The sequence below is a fragment of the Phymastichus coffea genome, unplaced genomic scaffold (assembly GCF_024137745.1).
Source record: "Phymastichus coffea isolate CEN01 unplaced genomic scaffold, Cenicafe_Pcof_1.1 PCOF00130, whole genome shotgun sequence".
NCBI lineage: Eukaryota > Metazoa > Arthropoda > Insecta > Hymenoptera > Eulophidae > Phymastichus > Phymastichus coffea.
Window position 1 is genome coordinate 243,251 of NW_026706941.1, and position 21,678 is coordinate 264,928.

A 21,678-nucleotide genomic window follows, 5' to 3' on the forward strand; every position below is an offset into this window, starting at 1 on the left:
GAGAGAGAGAAGTTAAATTCGTAAACATACGTTAGAAACAAATATAACATAAACCACACAACTTTAATCGTAGCTTCTTGTATAACAGCGCGACAAGCCAACTGTTTCAATTCTCGACAATATTCTTGATGTTTCATAATCAATATATCTGAACGGCAAGGTAACAGTCGAGCTTTTAGGGGTGTATGAAAAACTTATTGTTGCTTAATATTAGAACTTTTATTTCATTTTAATTTGTATCAATCGCCCATTTCATTACTTACAGAAAAAATTTGAAAAAGTGATGATTTTTGAAAATCGCATCAACGACGTATTTATTAGTCGATGAAACAAACACAAAAGAAACTTGATTGAATATCATGCCATTAGAAGCAAGCGTATGACCGTAAGATAAGATACCTTTTTTTAAACTAGATTATTCATTAAATATTCTATAGCTTTTATTAAAGGCTACTAAAGCGGAAAATGGGCGAGGTAAAATGTGAACTTCCAGTGATTTAAAAAATAACGATTGAAATTTTCAACGACTTTCCAGCTATCAGTCAGAAGTGCTTCATGTAATCATTTTCATAATACTTAATCTATAAATTGTATAAATATTCTAAAACAAAAGTTAATACACAGCATAATATAACTATGAAAAGTATCAATTGTAACATTCAACAAATTTAAATGTGATTCATTTATTTATACGAGTTATTCCTACCAATAATTGTATGGAGCATTTAAAACGATAGATAAATTTTATTTAACTATAAAAATATCATTACATTATATCAAGTACTTACTACATTTGTATCTGTTAAAATTGAAAAATTCACAGTCTCTTACAAAATTAGATCTTTAAATTGTTTTGTTCTTCGTTAATTATTGTGAAACGTTTATTAATGGATATTTAAATTTAAAAAAAATGAAACAGAACAATTATCGCCTTTTATTATATTGAAACAGGGATGACTATAACCGCAAAAATGAATGATTCGATTTCAATTATATTTTACTTCGTAAATCACGAGTATCATCAACCTCCATAAAAACTAATCGACGACAAAGCAATTTGAATAGACAATAAAAGAAGTTTCATTGTTGAATTCGCTCTCTCTCTTTCTCGACACGGTTTGCTGTTCCTAAAACAATTACGAATTTCAAAATTAACGAGATAATCAAGGTGAGAAAATTTGCAGTCGCGGCACCCTTGAATCTGACGACGTTATCCAGCAGAGTGCATTACAAAGATATATATTTACGAGAGAAGAGAGAGGGAAGCTCGCGATATATAACGTTTAAAACCCACAATTATGCTTTCAGCGCGGCGCGGTGGCCTCTCCTATTCTATCTTTCGCTCGCTCGTTCGTTCGCGCGATGAGCAATAACTGTACCGTGCGCACACTATAGCATGGCTGTTTGAGAAAAAAGAAATAACTTTTTCGCTGTAGGTATTGTGTAAAGGTCATTTTCATCTCACAAAAGTGGGATTGTTCTTTGTTAATTTTTTTTTCAGTCACTTACGTTGTTTATTATGTTCCTGCGAAGGATAAAATTAATTGCACGTCAACAGATTTCTTATACTTGATCTCAAAGTTTCAGACATATCCATTATTACACTTTGTTTTCAGGTTGTTATGGAAAAATAACGATTATTTGATGTTGATTAAAATAAATGCTTAATTAGTTGTTTTTTCAGGATTATCATTTTTATACAAGTACAATTATCAAAAGGAAAAGTTTTATACTGACAATTATCAAAAGGAAAAGTTTTATAATGATTAAAGTAAAATATCAATGAACTTAAATTATACTAATCGACTTATATACACAATAAAAATATGTCACATACTTTCAAAGCATCACTAATCGGCATTATTTTTGAGCCCATTATTGTTTATGTGTCGTAATAGCTAAGGGAACGATGCACCGATCATGATAAGTGGAGCCATTTCATCTCGTTGTCGTGAAAATAAGAAGCAGGATTGGGAAGAGATTTAAAACATCACGATATTGTGCGATATCGCAACTAAAATTACCTTGCAGGTCAGGGACGTTTATAAAAGCGCGCGTGCACAACCAAAAAGAACTATCGAACCGAAGACGGTCGAAAATGTCTCAGCTTACGTCGTTCTCATCTAGGTACTGGAGTTACCTTTTGTCGAAGATACGTTTAGGTATACGCGTCATTCAAATTTAAATTTCGTGCCCGGTTAATTTACCTAAATTGATGTGCAGTCGTGCGGCATACCTTTTATCCAACTAAAGTACGTTAACGTGATAGAGAACTTTTCATGCAACAGTTGAGATCTTGAAAATTGAAAGTGGATCGCCCGAGAATTTGACATTTAACAAGTGTATAATAATGGTAATTAAGAAAACTAAATCGATATTACTTTTAATGTTATTGCTCGATTTTGTTCGAGTAACAGTATTTTTATTACGGAGGAATAAGTCAAATTTCTTAATTTGTTCAAGTAATATTTTACTATCGTGATCAGTTTTTAAGAAGTTCTACGATCGATTATGGAAATTGAAATTGCCTAAAAAAATATACAGAGTTAATCTTGGAGTTATCAAAGACGGTATTTCACTCTAAATCATTTAATGTGTTATCTGACGGCTTGTAGCACGCAGTAATAGTGGCTAATTCTTTGAGATTTAAGATTTCAACTCCGTATGATTCCATACGGCATATATCTTGCATATTTTTCATTTCTATATAATTATATGATTTCTCAATAAAGAGAATTATTATTACGTAAAGTAAAGTCCTTTCGTAAAGTGTTAAAAGGTGTAAACTGAAAATCAATATCATCCATACGCTATGATTCGATGGAAATGAAAATATCAAAATCTTGGATTATTTTAGTAATCTCTTTCAGTTCATTGCGCATGATTTGCGTATTCCAATGATTTACGGCAGAAAATATTTTTTTGGAGTTCAGTAAGCATGACGACCAGAACGTCTATATTCTCTATGACGTATTGTTTAACTAAAGAAGGAACGCCAACATATTTAATACTGTACGTCTCCACAGGTTCTTAAAAGACAATATAAACGCGGTCGCCAGATCATCCGGAATTTTTTTAGATGCCTCTTCACTCCGTGCTTTAAGATTGTGGCGGGGGGGGGGGGGGGGGGTGGATAACTGATATTTTTTCTTTTTTGAGGGTTCCTTGGGTATCTGTCTCTTGTTTCGTCATCTGGTAGAGTATCCGAAATCAAGGAGACACTATAGGGAGTTAGACTTTCTATTTCCATCAAATTATCAACTAAATTAAGTCTCCTAAATAAGGGTGTTCCATGAAATTCCAATAATCATGGCGTTAGAGTCGTCGTCTTAACTTTCTTAATTTTGTGTATTCCATCAATTTCCATCATCGAGCTGTTATATATTACTAATGTTATTAGGAGTGTTATATACTGTTGAGTAGATTCAAGCGAGTTTAGTCTGTTTGTCTATGAATTATTAGCAATGGAATGACATCTCGCCGTATGGCAAAGATTTTAATTACAAATTAAACATATAATTTTGTCTGCTGAGAGGTACACATGATGTATGGTGTCTTCATAATTGATTGTAATTTCCTTTGGTAGTTTGTTACTTCTATAGTTGACCAATAAACAGTTCTCGACCGAGCTAGAATTTAAGAGAATCCAGATTGCTCAATTCCTACTTTGATATAGCTCATGCAAGATTTTGGAGCGATGCCTTTACTTTTTAATTCATCAGTAATGATTACATGCGGGATGCAAAGATACATGTTCTGTACACGGGTACAGAAAAGATCACTCTTTTGGATTTTAGCAGGTACGACCTTATTTTCAGTTTATGCCTATTTCTATCAATGTCGTTATTTTTTTCTGTTATTATCCGGTTAACTAATTTTGTATCATTCGAATAGCAACAAATTCTGTTTTGCGATATCTTTGACGTAACGACGATAGTTATGGGGACTATTTTCCTGACTATGGCTTTCAAGTATGTTTCGATAAGTGCACCTTCAACCGCATCTACAACGATTATCTAACTTTTTTCGGGAACATATTATTTAAAACAGCTTTAGAAAACGAAGGTGCTTTGTTTTTGGCTATTTGTCTACTTGTTATATTATCGACACTGTTTGGTAATAGGTGATCACTCCCAGTTTACTTCTGAACTCCGTTGTAGTTACTGATTAATTAATAAACTTTCTCTTAATAATCAATTATCGTATACAGGTAAGATATAAAGCACGCTACGGTCAGACCGCGACGTCTGTATACAAACAGGTGAGAGTAATCGTGCGACGTTCCGATCGCTCCTATTATCATTGCTGCATTTGTATACTATTGAAACCTAAATACAGAATTTAAAATGAAGGTTAAAAACATATCTACAAGATAAATGTACGACTCATTGCTATTTACTCTAAAAAATTAATCAACGAAAATGACATTAGCAAACCCAAAGTTTCGACCTTACCAAGACGGCATAGCAATATACTACTCGAAGCTACCCTCCATTCTTTCTCTCTCAATACACACTCGTCATTCGCGAATATTAAAGTAAGGTCTCGCGAGTCACGGCAGCGTCGGAAATACGATTGCGAGCGCTCGCCGTTGCGAAAAAGCTCGTATAATTATTTATTGAGGATGCACGCTGGATCAATCATACAAAAGCTGGTATCGTCGGGAAACGCTCGCAAGAAGAGATCGATTTGCGTGACTGGCGTTTAATAATAGCACGCGCGCGCGCGCGCGCGCATTTATGTAAGCGTGCGACTCTTGCACAAATACGCGTACAACAATATAACGCATTAATCGACTACCAAGATGCACATATAGTCATTCGACCCTCTCGTTCAACTGTTGTCTCACGCGCGCGGCTCGTAATAATTTCTTCGCGTATGTATGGTCGACAATCAATAAAAGTATACATATTCAGAGGTGTCGATGTTGCGACATTCTAATATTTCAGCGAACTTGTTTTCAGTTTAATCTTAACTGATAGATTTTCTAGCTTCGACGACTGTAAACTATGTGAGAAAAGCTCCGAACGATTCGGCAGCGATAAACCAAAAAAAGGGAAAAAAAATCAACTCATCCGATCACGATTGGCGAAAAAGGAGAGCGCATAAATATAGGCTTTTGTCGCCGGCTGCGATCGCTCACGATTTTTTTTCCTATTTTCGACAGCCGACTCTCGGCGAAGGTTACAAAGCTGGTCCTTTTCTCACGCTAGTTTCGCGTGTGTACAGAGACTCTTGCTTTCTTAGTGCATTCGTTATTTTCATTTGCGCGTATGTATGTGTCAGTGTATATCTGCTCGCAAAGAACCTGGATCATCGCTTGGCTGTCATAACGTGTCACACTGTTTTTCCGCGTGATAAATGTCTTGGCGCTCGACAAAAGTCTTCTTTGCAAATGTACTCATGTCTGGAAGTATTCATTTGTAAAATTCAGATGATAAAGCATGCATTATTTTATCTGTCCTACTAAATTTTGAAAAATATACTTTTTGTCTAATCATAATATTGTGATAAGGTGTGTCTTACTATAATTTTCAATACGAATTGTATATTGCTCAGTAAATCACGTCGCTTTTATGTATTCAAATATAATGTAAATTAGCATAACATATCGCAAGTTGATTGATGTTAATTGCTTATATAAAGATACTTCCAGTTTCTATAAATCACGATTTCTTACACATTTTTTTTATTGATCACCCGAGGAGAAAAGAAACATTAATATTAGAGTACTAATGAGCTTATTAACGTGTACTACAATCCACATTTTTTATTTTTCTCTCTTTCGTAAAATGTCATCAATCACTTTCGCCGCGTGTGCGTTTGATAATTCATTACGATAACATTATAGAAAAAGTTCATCAATTATTATATTTTCTCTGGACTGTTGATTGCAGGTCAAGCAGACAACTTAATTCGTTGAAATATTTATGAGTTTTTGCAACCGATGATTTTTCAATTCTTTGCAATCATCGTTGTCTACGTCGCACTCACTCATTGAAATCATTCAACAATGCACAGTAGTTTTCGTGTCATACAGAAACTACCATTAAAAAAGGTGCTCCCCACAAACGGTGACAGTTGCAACGGGACAATGTGCTGCAGACGAGCGGTAGATAATTGATCGAGACAAAGTCAAACGCGTGGTCGTGTCTGTTAGTTTACAAAGTGCACGCGCCAACGATGCTTCCTGATTAGAATTGCACTTGCTCGAGCACTTGGACGACGTACCTGCCAGCCGTTTCATCGTTAATTACGTTGTAATTGAAGCCTGCGTCCGAGAAGGCGACATGTTTTATTGCGCATTCGATTTTATACTGTAGCAGTTGTATTTGCTGCTGAAATAAGCATCTTCTACGAGACTTCCTCGTTGTCGAACCTACAGAGTAGAAAGAAAAAAAAACGATGGAATTCTTTAATTGAAAAAATATTTCGTGTTATTTGTTTAAGAGAAGATGTGATTTATATATTCAGTGGGATTCAGTGAAATTTACTTAGGTATAACGAGGTATAACGATTTATCACAAAGTTCTGGTGAAATATTATTACACCAATATCTATTTATTTTTCGGTGTAATATTCCATCGGTGTGAAAACTCGTTCGAAAAACAAGACAAAGAAATCGCCAAACACGCGATGGTATTTCTCAATACGCACATTGAAGGCGCAGATATCAAAAGTGCACATATATACATATGCGAGAGGGAGAGAGAGGCAGAGTGTATCTCTTAACACGTGCTGAAATATCAAATGCTTCCGCGAACTAGATGTACGTACTCGCATGGTCCTGCAATCCGCTTTCATAAACATGAATACAATTATGCAACCTTTGGACTGTTCGTCGAGTATGTGCAAACGATCTCAAGTGTGTGTATGTGTGCGTGTGAATGTTTGCAGTTAACTCGGCGATCCATCGTTTAGCTGTCGGCGCGATTGAGGAGAGATGCGCGTCAAAAGTCGTTAATCCTTGCGTATGCTCTTCTGTCGCCTGCAGTCAACGAGATACGTTAAGATAGTTTCCAAGTGTAGATCGGCGATTATCGCACTTTTCTTTGCGCCCCTACGGTGGATATTGCACCAATACCGATTTTTGCAGAATTTGATTTTGTTTATGATTTCTGAAGATTAATGCAGAGCAAGTACTAATAATACGCTGATATTATTGTATATTACTTTCATAAAGTATTTTATTTATTTATTTTACTCGAAACAACTATACATATAATCATAACATAATTATTTATTGTTCGATTTTTAGATTTTCTCCGCTTTCTTCTAATTAAACAATATTATTTTGAACGTACACATAGTTGACGATGATGTCTTTTTCGAATTAAAATAAAATACCATTTGATTAAAATTATAGAGATGTTGGCCCAGAAAAATAGTAACCTTTTGAACTCTATGTTCGATTCTGACTATATAAGTTCCACTCATTAACTGCGTACTAGATAATACTAAATAACTCATTATTTCAGTTAAATAATAACAAATATATTTTCGTAATAAAATGTAAATTATAAAGGAAGTAATACTAAAAAGAAGATATTTTTAACAGTGCAACGCAATTAATTACTCCTGAAAGTGAAATCAAGTTTTAGATAAGAATGCCTTAGTATCATGGGTTCTACGTATCTTTTGAAGACTACAAAATATGCAAAGTGTACACTGATTTGTAATAAAAATTCATGATACAGTTATTATGCAAATGCGATTTTCGGTTGATACTACCAATTCACTTACATCAATTGAAACGTACACCTTTGAGTTATCAATGAAATCGAATCAAAATACCTAATGATTATGTAAGCCGGTGTTTTAGAGAATAACACGTGTACACTTTTCACTGCGGGCTGTCTCCTCGAAAATGTGTTTATGTACCAAAGACGGCAATCTAAACATACAAATTCGTTCTAGTGCCTGCGCTTATTATTGCACAAGACGTGAAGAAGAGCGAGGCTCGAGATTCCTTAGCTTGTCCGTGTATCTAGCTAACAAGACGATGATTCTTCTTAGTCCAAATGACATAGTTTTAGATCAGAATGTCGCTTTACCAAAGATAACCCACTTTCTAAAGTTGAGCTTATAAAAATTTTTGTCACAGATTTACGTTTTATTTTTAGCTTAAACAAACACTAATATATATTTAAGTTCATTAATCATAATAAATATTTGGAGACTTGTTGTATTAATTGTCTTTCCATATTTAAGCTTAACGTTATGCAATGATCATATTTTTAGTATCTGTAAGTAATTCATTTCTTAAAATATGTTCCCGTTTCATTTTTCTCCATTACAAATAGTCTACAATAACATTCGAGTTGATAAACAGTTTAATAATCAGTAAGCTCAATAACTGTTGCAACATTGTCTTCATGTGCCATTGAACAATATGCAATATATTATATCCTCTCGAAATGCAAGTTTTCTACGAGTATGTTATAATCTAGGTGCTGAAGAATTATCCAATTTATCAATACCTAAGAAACTCGCCGATCTTTTTTTTATTTTTATGTTCGCACTCGGGCGACATCGATCACATATAGCGTGTCAGATGTTTTTACATCGATCAATCGCATTCCGCAATTATCGACATTACAGCCGCACGACTTTCCATCAATCACTCGCGGGTACGTCTTGCCCCTGTTTTGTTTGGAAGCTAAGAATTGTTTTGGTGTGCATCGTTTAGCATCGACTTTTTTTATATTTCGGCTCTAAAATACCAAACGAATTGCCAATAACTTTATTAGATGGACACAATTTTTCTCGTAATGTTATACAGAATCGAAAAAACGACCTACGGCTAAAAAATGTCAATACTCTCTTCAAAACATAGAATGGTATAATATTGAAAAAAATGATTTCTATAAGAACTAAATTATTACTACATCGATATTATCGATGGATTCTAAAATTTATCATAAGATTCGATAAAGCATCTAATTAAATAATCCCGACAAATCTCGTGCAATCAATAACATATGAAATAATCCAATTTCAATTACATAATAATAGCTGGTACATAGTAAGTCATCTGCTTGCATTCTCATGTACTCACTTCCCTTAATAAATCAACGTCACATCATACAAGACATATTCTAACATCTTATGACCGTGACGAAAGGCAAAAAAAAAGCAAAATCATAGTCGCATCTTGAGAGAAAAGACCGTATCAGATTGCGTATATGTACGATAATTCTTATAAAAGTATTAGCTAAGCCGCTATTATTATAAACGTTTCGCGTGTTTTCTCTCCCTCTCTCTCTCTCTCTCTCTCTCTGCATCATTTACGCAAACGCCGTTGTCTTATTTTCTTTCTTATATACCACATATACCCCGATAATCTGCGTATGCGATGTCAGAAAAAAAAGAGGGAGAGTGAATGAGATAGTGAGAAAGCGAGGGAAGAGTGGTGGGGAGAAAGAGAGAGAGTGAGGAAAAGAAAGAAGTAAAGAATTCTTTTAATAGAATTCTTTGGATACACTAGAAGCTTTCTTTACAAGTATATATGTGGGCATAAGTCTCAAAAAATAGCTTAAAATTCAATAAAATAAGTAATAATTACATTTATTAATATAAAGTAAAAAAAATGTACATTTACAGATTTATAATACATTTAATTAACAGCATACAAAGTTCTATGCATTTCACACATGAGATAATTTAACGATACAATACTGATTATGATTAATAATTTAACAAACAAAATTGAGATTTCATGTTTTCTATGTATATTAAATGAATAAAAGTTATTAAACAAATTATTTATGGAATTAGATATAATATTTTAATGTTATTTATAATAATATACGAACTAAATTTTATAGAGAAATATAATTTGATAAAGTTCAATAATAAATTGATAAGTAAGTTGTTGCGTCTTTGTTGGACCATTTATTATATGTTATTTATTTGTAATAGAAGAGATAGAGATAGAGATAGAGATAGAGAGAGAAAGTTTAGTGTCTGTAAAATACTTTTATAAACCTTTAATAACTCTTTTTTACGCTGGAACTCTTTACCATCCGCTATCGTGTTTGAAAATATATTGGTTTACTCTCTATAGTCTTCCGTCTCGCCTAGTCATTGACTTCAGAGATATATTTGAAACTTTGTAAAGGTAAAAATTATTATAATAAATATTTGCAAAGAAGATTATAAAGATTTATCCAAATAATCAGTCGCCGTCACACTACTACCACTGATTAAACTAATGATTTAGAAACTATTAATATTATATATCAAAAATTAAGTGACCATTTCTCTATGTTGAGTAATAGATCTACACTAAACAACTTCATGAACAAAAAATGTTCGTGTCATAACATTTTAGATATTAATAAAGTACTAATCGATGGTTTTAAGAATTTAACTTTGCAAAACTATATAATAAGTTCTTTAAAGTTGGTACTATGAAAAATTCAAATGAACTAGGGAAAGAAGTTTCTTTTTTTACTTTATCTATAGTTTGATAAAGTATTGAAGAATATTTTCGAGCGTATAGCATGAATGTTGAAATGAAAACTTATCTTATGACTTAAAATAATAGTATTATTGTTGAGATAAACAATTATTTAGAAAAATCATATTTTATTAAAGCTTACTTCTTAACTACAACTGTTATAAAATTATACAATATTTTCTAATAAACGATTTATACAAAAAATTAATCAACCAGCGAATAGAAAATACTTTCTTCCCTAATGTTTTTCCCTCGCCTCCTCTCTTAACTGTTTTATATTGATCTCAATAAAATTTGGAACATATTCATCGATTTCCTGCACAATTTTTCTAATTCCTTTTAAACCCTTGCCATTCTCACAGGTATATATCCTAGCGAACGTCTGAAAATAGATTTTTAATTAAGCGATAAACAAATACCATAAAAACGCACAATAATTTCTAAGAGTTGTAGAAATAAAATTACCCGACATATTCTTGACATTAGTGTTATTTCAAAATTACATTTCTCATTGTAATTTTTACACGTGTACATACCCTATGTATATAGAAATAACAAAAAGTTATTAGTAATTTTTAAATATACCATTTGTAATAAATGAAATTTCACCGTTTCGAAAAGATTCCTGAAATGTTTTTGAAATAAAATAAGATCAGATTTCTTGAGGGTTTTTTTTACTGGACGATAATGATTGGACCGATCAACATCCTGAAAAAAAGGTAAAATTTCTACTTAGTTTGTGTTTCATTGTGTCGATGTAATATGCAACATTTAATTACCGTTAGAGTCACTGCTGATGAGACTATAACTAAAATAATAATACATCTTAATAGGAAGTAATTGTAGATAGCCATTTTGATTTTATTGAAGCCACCAACAACTTTTAATATTGAAGAGTTCAATTTAATAAAAACTTAGAATATCCACAGTATTTATAGGTAGATTCTAATAATATTATGCAAATTTATTCCCAATGTAGAAATGATAACGATAAATTGTTCAAGTGTGGCAAGCGTTTAACAACCCGTGTAAAAATCGAAATTGCGGAAATATTGACAGAAAGTATTTGAGATATACTGGAGATATACTGTCAATACGTATAATAATACTATTGCCAATATTTATTTTGAAATCAATGAGCAAAATGTTGCCAATAATTGCTAAATGAAACGGAATTCGGAAACTGTTGGTAATGTATTGACAATATATACTTTTTTTAAATTTGTTTAAAGATTCCGCTAAACATTCGCAATACAATCTCCGTATTTTGGCAATAAAATGTCATTGTGATTTCGCATTTAACACCAAAAAAAAGACATTTCCTAACGGGTAAGCAAAGGAGTTTTTGACGGTACGAGAGGTTTATGGCCAAAAAAAGTATATTTCTTAACCGGTGAGCAAACCGGTTTTTTTGACGGAACAACAGGTTTACCACCCAACATGTTTTTGTCAAAATACCTTTTCGTATCAGATCGGAACAACGCTTTTCCGCATAGGGTCGGAAACAAGAGCCGAAAATGTGATTAGGAGGTTAGAATGCGGATATTAGTACATTATGCTGGACGAAAATACATTATGCAAAGTATGCACCGATTCGTCGCCATTTCACACGATACGTGTGCTTATTTGTACTGCCGTGTTTCGTATACACGGTTTCCGTATACTCCCATAAAGAGATGACGTTGCTTTTTCAGTAAGTTATACAAAATCATATTGACTATCTATAAATTAAGGAGCTCTTATACAGGAGTTTAGAGCTTGATTCCCGTCGGGTAACAATGGCTTTATTTTGCCAAGTGTATCTGCCAAAATAAAGACTGTGGCTTTAGTGGTTCATATTCCACCTTAAGATATACGTCCGGTATTCAGGTTTACATTCTGGGTACTATAGAGTTCCTGTCACTCTTTCCATAGAAACGATTAAATAACTATGTTTAAGTAGTTTAAATGCTTCTCGAGAAGGGTCCTTCTCCTCCACAACATATGTAATAACAAAAATTAGCTTGCGTATTAACATATCGGCTCTCGATAAGAGTCCATGCGGTTCTGTGCACCCTCCTAGCAGGGCGCACAGTCACCACTTTACGCGCACGGTAGGAAAAAGTACATTATGTAACAAGGGAGCACAGTGAGCAATGAATACACTGTATGGTTCGCCTACTGAACTTCTGTACTGCGATTTTTCCTTACACCCCCGAAAAGAGGTAATGCTGCGTCTTCAGCAGGTGACACAAATCCGCATTGACTGTCTAAAAGTAAAGCGCGTCGTGTAATGCGCCATATTTATCGTTACAATAAAGGCGCATTACGCATGCGCAAAGGACTTTACTCTCAGACTATCCATCTGGTTCTGTGCTCTTTACTAGGAGGACGCATTGTCACCACTTTGCAGGCAGTGTGATTGTTCCTCATTATGGTTTATTATAAAAAACGCAAATTTGATGAGAGCATGAGTTGCTTGGTTTATTTGACCCTTAGTCATAGCGTCCTTTATAGTGGATAACACTTTGAAACGTCTACAAACTTACATAAAAACTAAATTTGATCTTTAAATTACACAAATAGGTTGAAAAATATATATTCTACAATTTTAAATGCTTGACTAGTTAAATGTCGAATTTGATTAAGTTATATTCGAATCAATTATTTTGATAGAACTGCAAATGCTAAATTTTCAAGTAAATCTGTGACTCTAAAGGTTAAAAATTATTCTTTCTCAACATTATTGATTGGTTAATTTTTTCAAACTTATTATTTTAAACTTGTCATTTCAATAACTTCATAATTTTCACATGTCGCGACACATTTATGTACAAAAGATAAAGTGCCGTCTGGCACGTAACCCGAAAATAGAATTTTAACTGTAATTTTATTCATTATATAATACTATTCAAGATATTTACAAAATTTTTGACACTTACAGTTTGTGATGCACTCAAAGTTTCGAATAATACCAAATTCAGTTGAATTATCGGAATCATACTGAAATAAAAGGACTTGGTTTTGTTGTTATTTTGAACTTTGTCAGATGTATACAAGATATCGTTCGTATATAATTTAAAAAATATAAAAATATTTTTATTGATCCGATTGTTATTTCTGACTATTATTGTTATATACTGATATCTCGGTTATATATTCAAGCTCATTTTTTATTAAACAGATATGTGCAAAGTTGAAAAACTTCTGAGTTTCCTTTTAACCATTTATCTTTGTAAGTATACACTACTATATGAATAGATTGGAAACAATTTGCATATATGGAAATTTACTACCGTGTACCATCGCTTTCAATTTTCCATTGAAATCTTCAAGTGGAATTTACCAAGTAAAACTTGTACAGAATAATATCAGATCCCATTTCCCAAATCAGATACTTTCCAATGATAGAAATGAGATTTAATTGTTCAAAACTTAATTGAGTATAATCGTTAATTCAGAACGTACTCACTATCACGAAATGAAAGTTTTTCATACGCGATATACACAAATGTTTGCTACAGTGAGACCAGGCACTAAACAAGTTTAATGCCCGATTTTATCAATGTATTGATTCATCGTAAGAAACAAAGCTTTTATAGGTAAGTCAACTGTGTTCAAATTAATGGTTCCCCGAATTTGAATAGATTTACTCAAATTCTCCTCATCAATTTTAATACCTCCGAAGATGATCTTTTAAAGGATTTTGTTTTTCTTCACCAAACAATAAAACAATCAATAAAAATTTTCTCGATATTGTTTATAATGGCTCGTGCAATCATTATCTGTATTTAGACCAGAGTAAAATTTTTTTTATTTCTCAAATTAGTTTTAACTAATATTGTTTTAAATCGGAATCCCGTTTAAAATGAAAGGATAGAGTGATCTTTCAAATGCATAAAATTTATCCCTCTAAGTAATATCAATCATCACAATATTCTTTCCGCTCCAATTTCTTGTGTGACCGATTTCCCTTGTCTGCGAGTGTCTGGAACTCTTAACCGATATACTGAATAATTCATGGCATGTTGATACATAACCGTTTCGCTTTGTCGGAGTGTACACCTGGTTTTTCATTTGTCGGACGTTTTATGAGGAGTTCGCCGTCGACAAGAAACGTATTTGTTACCGATAGGATAAAGAAGTTTGCGATTTACCGACAGGCTAATATAAGTTTTGATTTTTCGAAGAGCGAGCAATTGTTCTTTAGTCATAGTGATGAATTGTTTTTGTAGTCATAGCGATGAAATTGTTACCTTTTTTTTTTTTTTTTTTTTTTTCTGGACAAACGACACACGAGCTTGCGCTCGCCCTTTTTTTTGCTATTGGCTTTTTTTTTTTTCGCGTCGAGAGCGGTCGCTTGTGACTTTTGCTCTAATAAACGCTTAAAAATAAAACGAAAACTGTCTGAAGTTTTATTCCTTTTAAGAATTAAAAAAGCTTGGTCGAAAACATTTTGGTGCCGAAACCCGGGAATAAAGAAAGTTTCCGAGTTTTCTTTTTTTTAATTCTTGCATTTTCGTTGAAAAAAAAAAAAAAAAAAGTGTCAGTGAAGAATGGCCGGTCGAGGAGGTCAGGAGCAGGAGGTCGCTTATGACGACGATGCTCATCGTCAAGTTGACAGTGGCGTTGTCATGGCGGCTGCACCGGGAGTTGCTCGAGCTGCTGGCGCTCGGGGCCGGGCTCGTGTCCGAGGCGCTGAACATCTTCCTGCTCGTGGCCGGGAGGCGGCGCCTCGACGAGTTGTCGGCGGTCTTCCTGCTGCAACTCGAGGCCGAGTTCGGGTCCGGGCCGCCGCTTCGAGAGCGGCTCCAAGGCGTGACGCAGGTCCGGGGCGGCGTGCTGCCGGCGAGAGCGGCGCGGCTCTTCCTGCTATCGTTGCCCGAGGTCGGGCCGTTGCTGGTCGCCGAGCCGCCGCCGCCGCCGTCCCTGCGCGGGCTGCTGCTGCTGCTCGTGGCCGGGCCGCCGCGCTCGCGCCTGCTGCCGCCGCCCGAGGTCGGGCCGTTGCTGTTCGGCGGGGCGTCGATGCTGCGCCGGCTCCCGCCGTCACCGCTCGTGAACGGGTTGACGCTGGTCGCCGGGCCGCTGCCGCCGTCCCTGCGCGGGCTGCTGCTGCTGCTCGTGGCCGGGCCGCCGCGCTCGCGCCTGCTGCCGCCGCCCGAGGTCGGGCCATTGCTGTTCGGCGGGGCGTCGGTGCTGCGCCGGCTCCCGCCGTCGCCGCCCGTGAGCGGGCTGGCGCTGCTCGCCGGGCCGCCGCCGCTCGTGTGCGAGCTGTTGCTGCGCTCGCCAACGCTCGTCGTCGAGCTGTACAACGTCGAGTCGTCGATGCAGCGCCCATCAACGCGTCTGACTACGACTTCGTACCACAAGCTGACAACGGCGACGAGAACCTCGACCCCAACTACGCTCTCAATGAACCTTTCGACGTATCCATGGAAGAGGACTTCAACAACGATGAAGACGCGAACTTTAGAGACGTAAATAATTATGACAATCGATTCCATAGCACGACTAGCGATATTCCCGATAGGGTTAGGTTGAATCAGAACCATTCTAGTGATCCATTAAATAGATTAGCTGATATTTTGGAAAATTCAATTATGTCGCGCAATTCCATAGCGAGCAATGAAAGCTCAACATTTTTGAGTAGAATGTCTTCTGCAAAATCGTTGCCCGTTTTCAAGGGTGATCCACTCGAATGGTTGCGATTCAAAAATGCTTTTGAGACTTCAACTGCGACGGGAAATTATAACGAAGAAGACAATGTTCTTCGTATCGCGGATGCCTTAAAAGATAAAGCTTTTGAAGCAGTAAAATCTCTGTTTATGTCCTGCAAAGATACGAAATTGATAATGCAAACATTAGAAATGCGATTCGGGAATTCGAAGTTGATTCTTGATAAATTGTGTGATGACATTCGAAAATTACCAAACTTGAACGTAGATGAGTCGCGAATGATTGAGTTTGCGACCATTTTGAGAAACACCATTTCGGCAATAAAAGGGTTGAATGGTTGGCAAGGTTACTTGCAAAATCCTGAAATTATTGACAACATAATTAGAAAATTGCCCGATTCAATTGTAACAATTTACGCGCATCTTGATTCAACAAACTGTGAAAACAAAACTGATTTGGAAAAATTGTCTGATTTTATTTTCGAAGAGACAAATAAGAGAATCAAAAAGAATTTAATTATTTTGAAAACGGCATCTGCTCAAAACAAACGCCCGCATAACAACGATCGGGACAATTCGAGAAATATTTTGTTGATCGATACTAATAATAAAACTAATGAAAACGATGATGATCAACAACCGCAAGCAAAGAAACGAAAAACTGAGAAATCATGTCTTCTTTGTAATCGTAGAAATCATTTGATTAAGGATTGTCGCGATTTTGCGAAAGAAAAATTGAATGTGCGTTGGAAATTTGCTAGGAGCGAACGTTTGTGTTTCGTATGTCTTGAAAAGGGTCATTCGCGTGAAAATTGTCAATCCAAAATCACTTGTGCTCGTTGTAAACGAAATCATCACACCTTATTACATTTCACTCCAAAAGATGAACTTTCAAAGTCCGTTGAAGCTCAAAAGACTGCTCAAATTGATAGTGAGGAAAATTTGAAACAAAATCAATTTCCAAGCAATTCTTTCAACGCTGATTCATGACTAGCTTCGTGCTCTTTATTAAAAACTATTCGGGTTGAACTCTCAGTAAACGAAAAATCAGCGTTAATCTACGCTTTGATTGACGATGGCGCAACAATTTCCATTATAGATGCTTCTGTAATAAAACGTTTATCAGCTCCTAAATTCAAAACGAATATTTATATCAAAGGTATAGCAGGTGAAAAAGCAGTTTTAAAGTCAAATTATAAAACAAATTTGCATGTCAAAATTGAATCAGATCTTTTCGCAGTAAATAATTTATTAGTTGTCAATGAGATTCCACTGTCGAGACAAGTTATTGTTAAAGAATTAGCTGATTTTTGCAAACAGCGAACTGACGTTTACGTGGAGCCATTCAATGAAATTCCTCTCATGTTAATCGGTCAAGACAATTGTCGTCTTATTCTTACACGAGAAGTTCGCACGATTATGAAAGACGATTTAGTTGTTTCGCGCTGTTTATTAGGCTGGTCCATCCACGGTCATTTTAACTCTTCTATCAAAACATTATCAATAAATTTGTGTAACACAGGGGTTGTGAAAAGACCGTCGAAACCACATAATGACAAAGAGCTTAATGAATTAGTATTTAATTATTTCAATCTCGATGCTATCGGAATTATTCAGTTTAAATGTGTTGATCCGGGTATTGCTCGTGCAATTAAAATTCTAGATTCAACTAGCAATTACGTGAACGATTCATGGGAAGTAGGTTTACTTTGGAAATCCGAAAAACGTAATTTCCCAGACGGAAAAGCTCAAGCATTGTCTCGATTATTATCTCTTGAAAGAAAGTTAGATCGCGATAAAGAATATGCTGGTTTATATTATAAAGAAATGGAAAGATTGTTTGAGTGTGGGTTTGCTGAAAAGGTCATTGAAGAATCGAGTGACAATCGAATTTATTATTTGCCTCATTTCGGAGTTCGCAATGTAAATAAGCCCGGTAGAGTTCGTTTAGTTTTCGATGCGGCTTCGAAATCCGAATCTGTCAGTTTCAATGACCTTTTATTACCTGGCCCGGACTATTTAAAATCTTTACCAGGAATTTTAATGCGGTTTCGTCAATACAAAATTGCAGTCAAATCGGACATAAAAGACATGTTTATGAAAATCAAAATTATTGATTCGGATCGCGACGCGCAGAGATTTTTATGGAGAGGTTCGGATCGTACAAATGAGCCGACAATTTGTAGAATGCGAGTATTATTATTCGGAGCCAAATCGTCACCTAGCACAGCTTTGTATATTAAAAATAAGAATGCGATGACTTTTCAATCTCAATTTCCTATAGCTTCACAAAAATTAATTGAAAATTGTTACATGGACGATTATTTAGATAGCTTTGAGTCTAGTCAAGAAGCGAATGACATAGTAAAACAAGTGATCAAAATCAATGAAAAGTCAGACTTTAAAATGCACAGTTGGTCAAGTAATTGTCGTTTGGCTCTTGTTGATATTCATTCGTCAGCTCAATCAAAAGAGATTATAAATAGTTTAAACCTGGATGAGAGTGTAGAAAAGGTGTTAGGTTTGAAATGGCTTAATAGCTCAGACTGTTTAACCTTTAATTTTAACAGCAAGAAAATTTCACCTGAAATTTTGCAAGGAGTTCAAAGTCCGACTAAGAGACAGTTTCTAGGTATCATTATGTCTATTTATGACCCTTTAGGATTTTTGTTACCTTTTTTGATTCAATCAAGATTTTTAATGCAGAAAATATGGAAAAGTAAAATACATTGGGACGATTTGATTTCGAATGACGAATTTATCGTGTGGAAAAAATGGCTTCTCGAGTTAAAAAATATTGAGTCAGTTAAAATTAATCGTTGTTATCAGTTGCGAGACTTTCAAAAAAAAGATGCCGAGCTACACGTATTTTGCGATGCAAGCTCAAATGCTTGCGCAGCTGTCTGTTACTGGCGCTTTCATATAGGCGAGGAAAGGTTTCACGTAGCTTTTGTGATGGCGAAAAGTCGTGCTATAGCTCTTAGCGACAAAAGTACGATTCCTAGATTAGAATTACAAGCCGCCCTGATTGGAGTGAGATTAGCTGAATTTGTCGTACGCGAACATGATTTTTTTGTTAAAAAGCGATACTTTTGGTCAGATTCTACAACTGTTTTGAGTTGGATTCGAAAGAATCCATTAGAATTCAAAAGTTTTGTCGCGAATCGTGTTGGTGAAATTCGTAAGAAAACAAATCCGGATGAGTGGCATTGGGTAAGCTCAAGTCAAAATGCAGCTGACGACGGTACGCGTTTTAGGCCGGAGGCTTTGCAAAATAAAAGCCGCTGGTTATCAGGTCCACCCTTTCTATTTGATTCGGAAATTGACTTAAACAATAAATTAGATTTGAGTATCACCGAAAAGACAGTCGAGACGGAAAAAGAATTTATTACTAGAGAAGAATTTATTTTATTGACTAATCATTTCTCTCCATTAATTGATTTTAATCGATTCTCGACGTTTTTACGTTTGACGCTCACTTTAGCAAAAGCTCTTGAGATTCTTGATATTTGGATGAAAAGAAATATAAACTTATTCGAAACTCGGACTGAACGTTTTGAAAGAGCAAAGACATTAGTGTTGATTCAAAGTCAAGTTATTTCCTTTCAGGCTGAAATTGCCTCGTTAAAATATTCGGGTACGGTTCGTAAAAATAGTAAAATTACAAATTTATCTCCTTACGTCGATGAAAATGGTTTACTGCGATCGGACAGTAGAATCCAAAATAAAATCAATCAGGAGTTTCGAAAAGATCCGATAATACTCGATGGCGATGAAAGACTTTCGAGATTAATCATTCAACATTATCACGAAGAATTTTTTCACATGCATCACGAAGCGGTTATCAATGAAATTCGTCAGCTGTATTTCATTATTGGTTTACGTCGCGTTTTTAGAAGTATCGTTGCGCATTGTCCGACGTGTCGACAATTAAGAGCAAAACCATATCAACCACGAATGTGTGCTCTACCCGATGCTAGGCTGGCTTATCGAATGAGGCCTTTCAGTCATTGCGGTCTCGATTACTTTGGACCTATTTGGGTAAAAATAGGACGAAGAAAAGAGAAACGGTGGGGAGCGATATTTACCTGCATGACGGTTCGGGCAATACACATCGAATTGGTCGATAATTTGAGCGCGGATTCTGCGATCATGGCTTTACGTAGATTTTCGGCATTGAGAGGTTTCCCGGTGTATATTTATTCTGATAATGGAACATGTTTCGTTGGAGCTAATAGAGAATTGTTAGAGGCGATCGAATCAATTGACTATGCAAAATTGTTTCAATTTACGTCAAAAAATAATATAGTTTGGAAGTTTAATCCACCTACAGCCTCCAACATGGGAGGGGCGTGGGAGAGACTTATCAGGTCGGTGAAGTGTGCGTTAGCGGCTACTATTAGACATAGGCATCCAAAAGAAGAAACCTTACGTACCATTTTAGCGGAAATTGAACATAGTGTAAATTCTAGGCCATTAACGCACGTTTCAGCCGACCCTCATGATTTGGAAGCTCTCACCCCAAATCATTTCCTGATTGGATCCTCTTCAGGACAATTATGTTTACCACGATATACTTATAAAAATTTAGACTTAAAGAAAGAATGGAAAAAAGCTCAAATGTACGCGGATGAATTCTGGAATCGATGGTTACGCGAATATCTTCCAACATTACATTCTAGAAAGAAATGGCAAAAGGACCAACCTCAATTAAAAATAAACGATTTAGTTATAATTACCGATGAAAATGTACCAAGAAACTGTTGGAAAAAGGGAATTGTAATTCGTGTTTTACCAGGCGCCGATAATAGAGTAAGAGTTGTTGAACTAAGAACGGAAAACGGAGTGTTAACAAGACCTAGTAATAAATTAGTTAAGTACGCATGAATAGATCATGCGGGATCACTTGTCTGAGAATTGACTGTAAAACCTCACTCAAAAGAGAAAGGTATTCTTTGAATTTGTGTCAAGGCCGCGTCGCGAAAGAATTGCTTTCGTGGGCGCAGAATCTTTGCCAATGAATTTTGATTCAGTAAAAGGCAAAGCTACGGGGTAGTTAAGCGCAGAGGCTTGTCTACGGACGGTTGGCTGGACAAATTCGGGTTTAATTTTCTTGAGAGTTGGTAAGAGTAATAGATATGAAATAAGACGCAATTGTAAATTATATAATTTGTTTTATTTATGATTGATGTTTACTATTAAAGTTTAAGAATACAAAATATAAAATTTTGTAGGTGAGGAGGATGTTACCGATAGGATAAAGAAGTTTGCGATTTACCGACAGGCTAATATAAGTTTTGATTTTTCGAAGAGCGAGCAATTGTTCTTTAGTCATAGTGATGAATTGTTTTTGTAGTCATAGCGATGAAATTGTTACCTTTTTTTTTTTTTTTTTTTTTTTCTGGACAAACGACACACGAGCTTGCGCTCGCCCTTTTTTTTGCTATTGGCTTTTTTTTTTTTCGCGTCGAGAGCGGTCGCTTGTGACTTTTGCTCTAATAAACGCTTAAAAATAAAACGAAAACTGTCTGAAGTTTTATTCCTTTTAAGAATTAAAAAAGC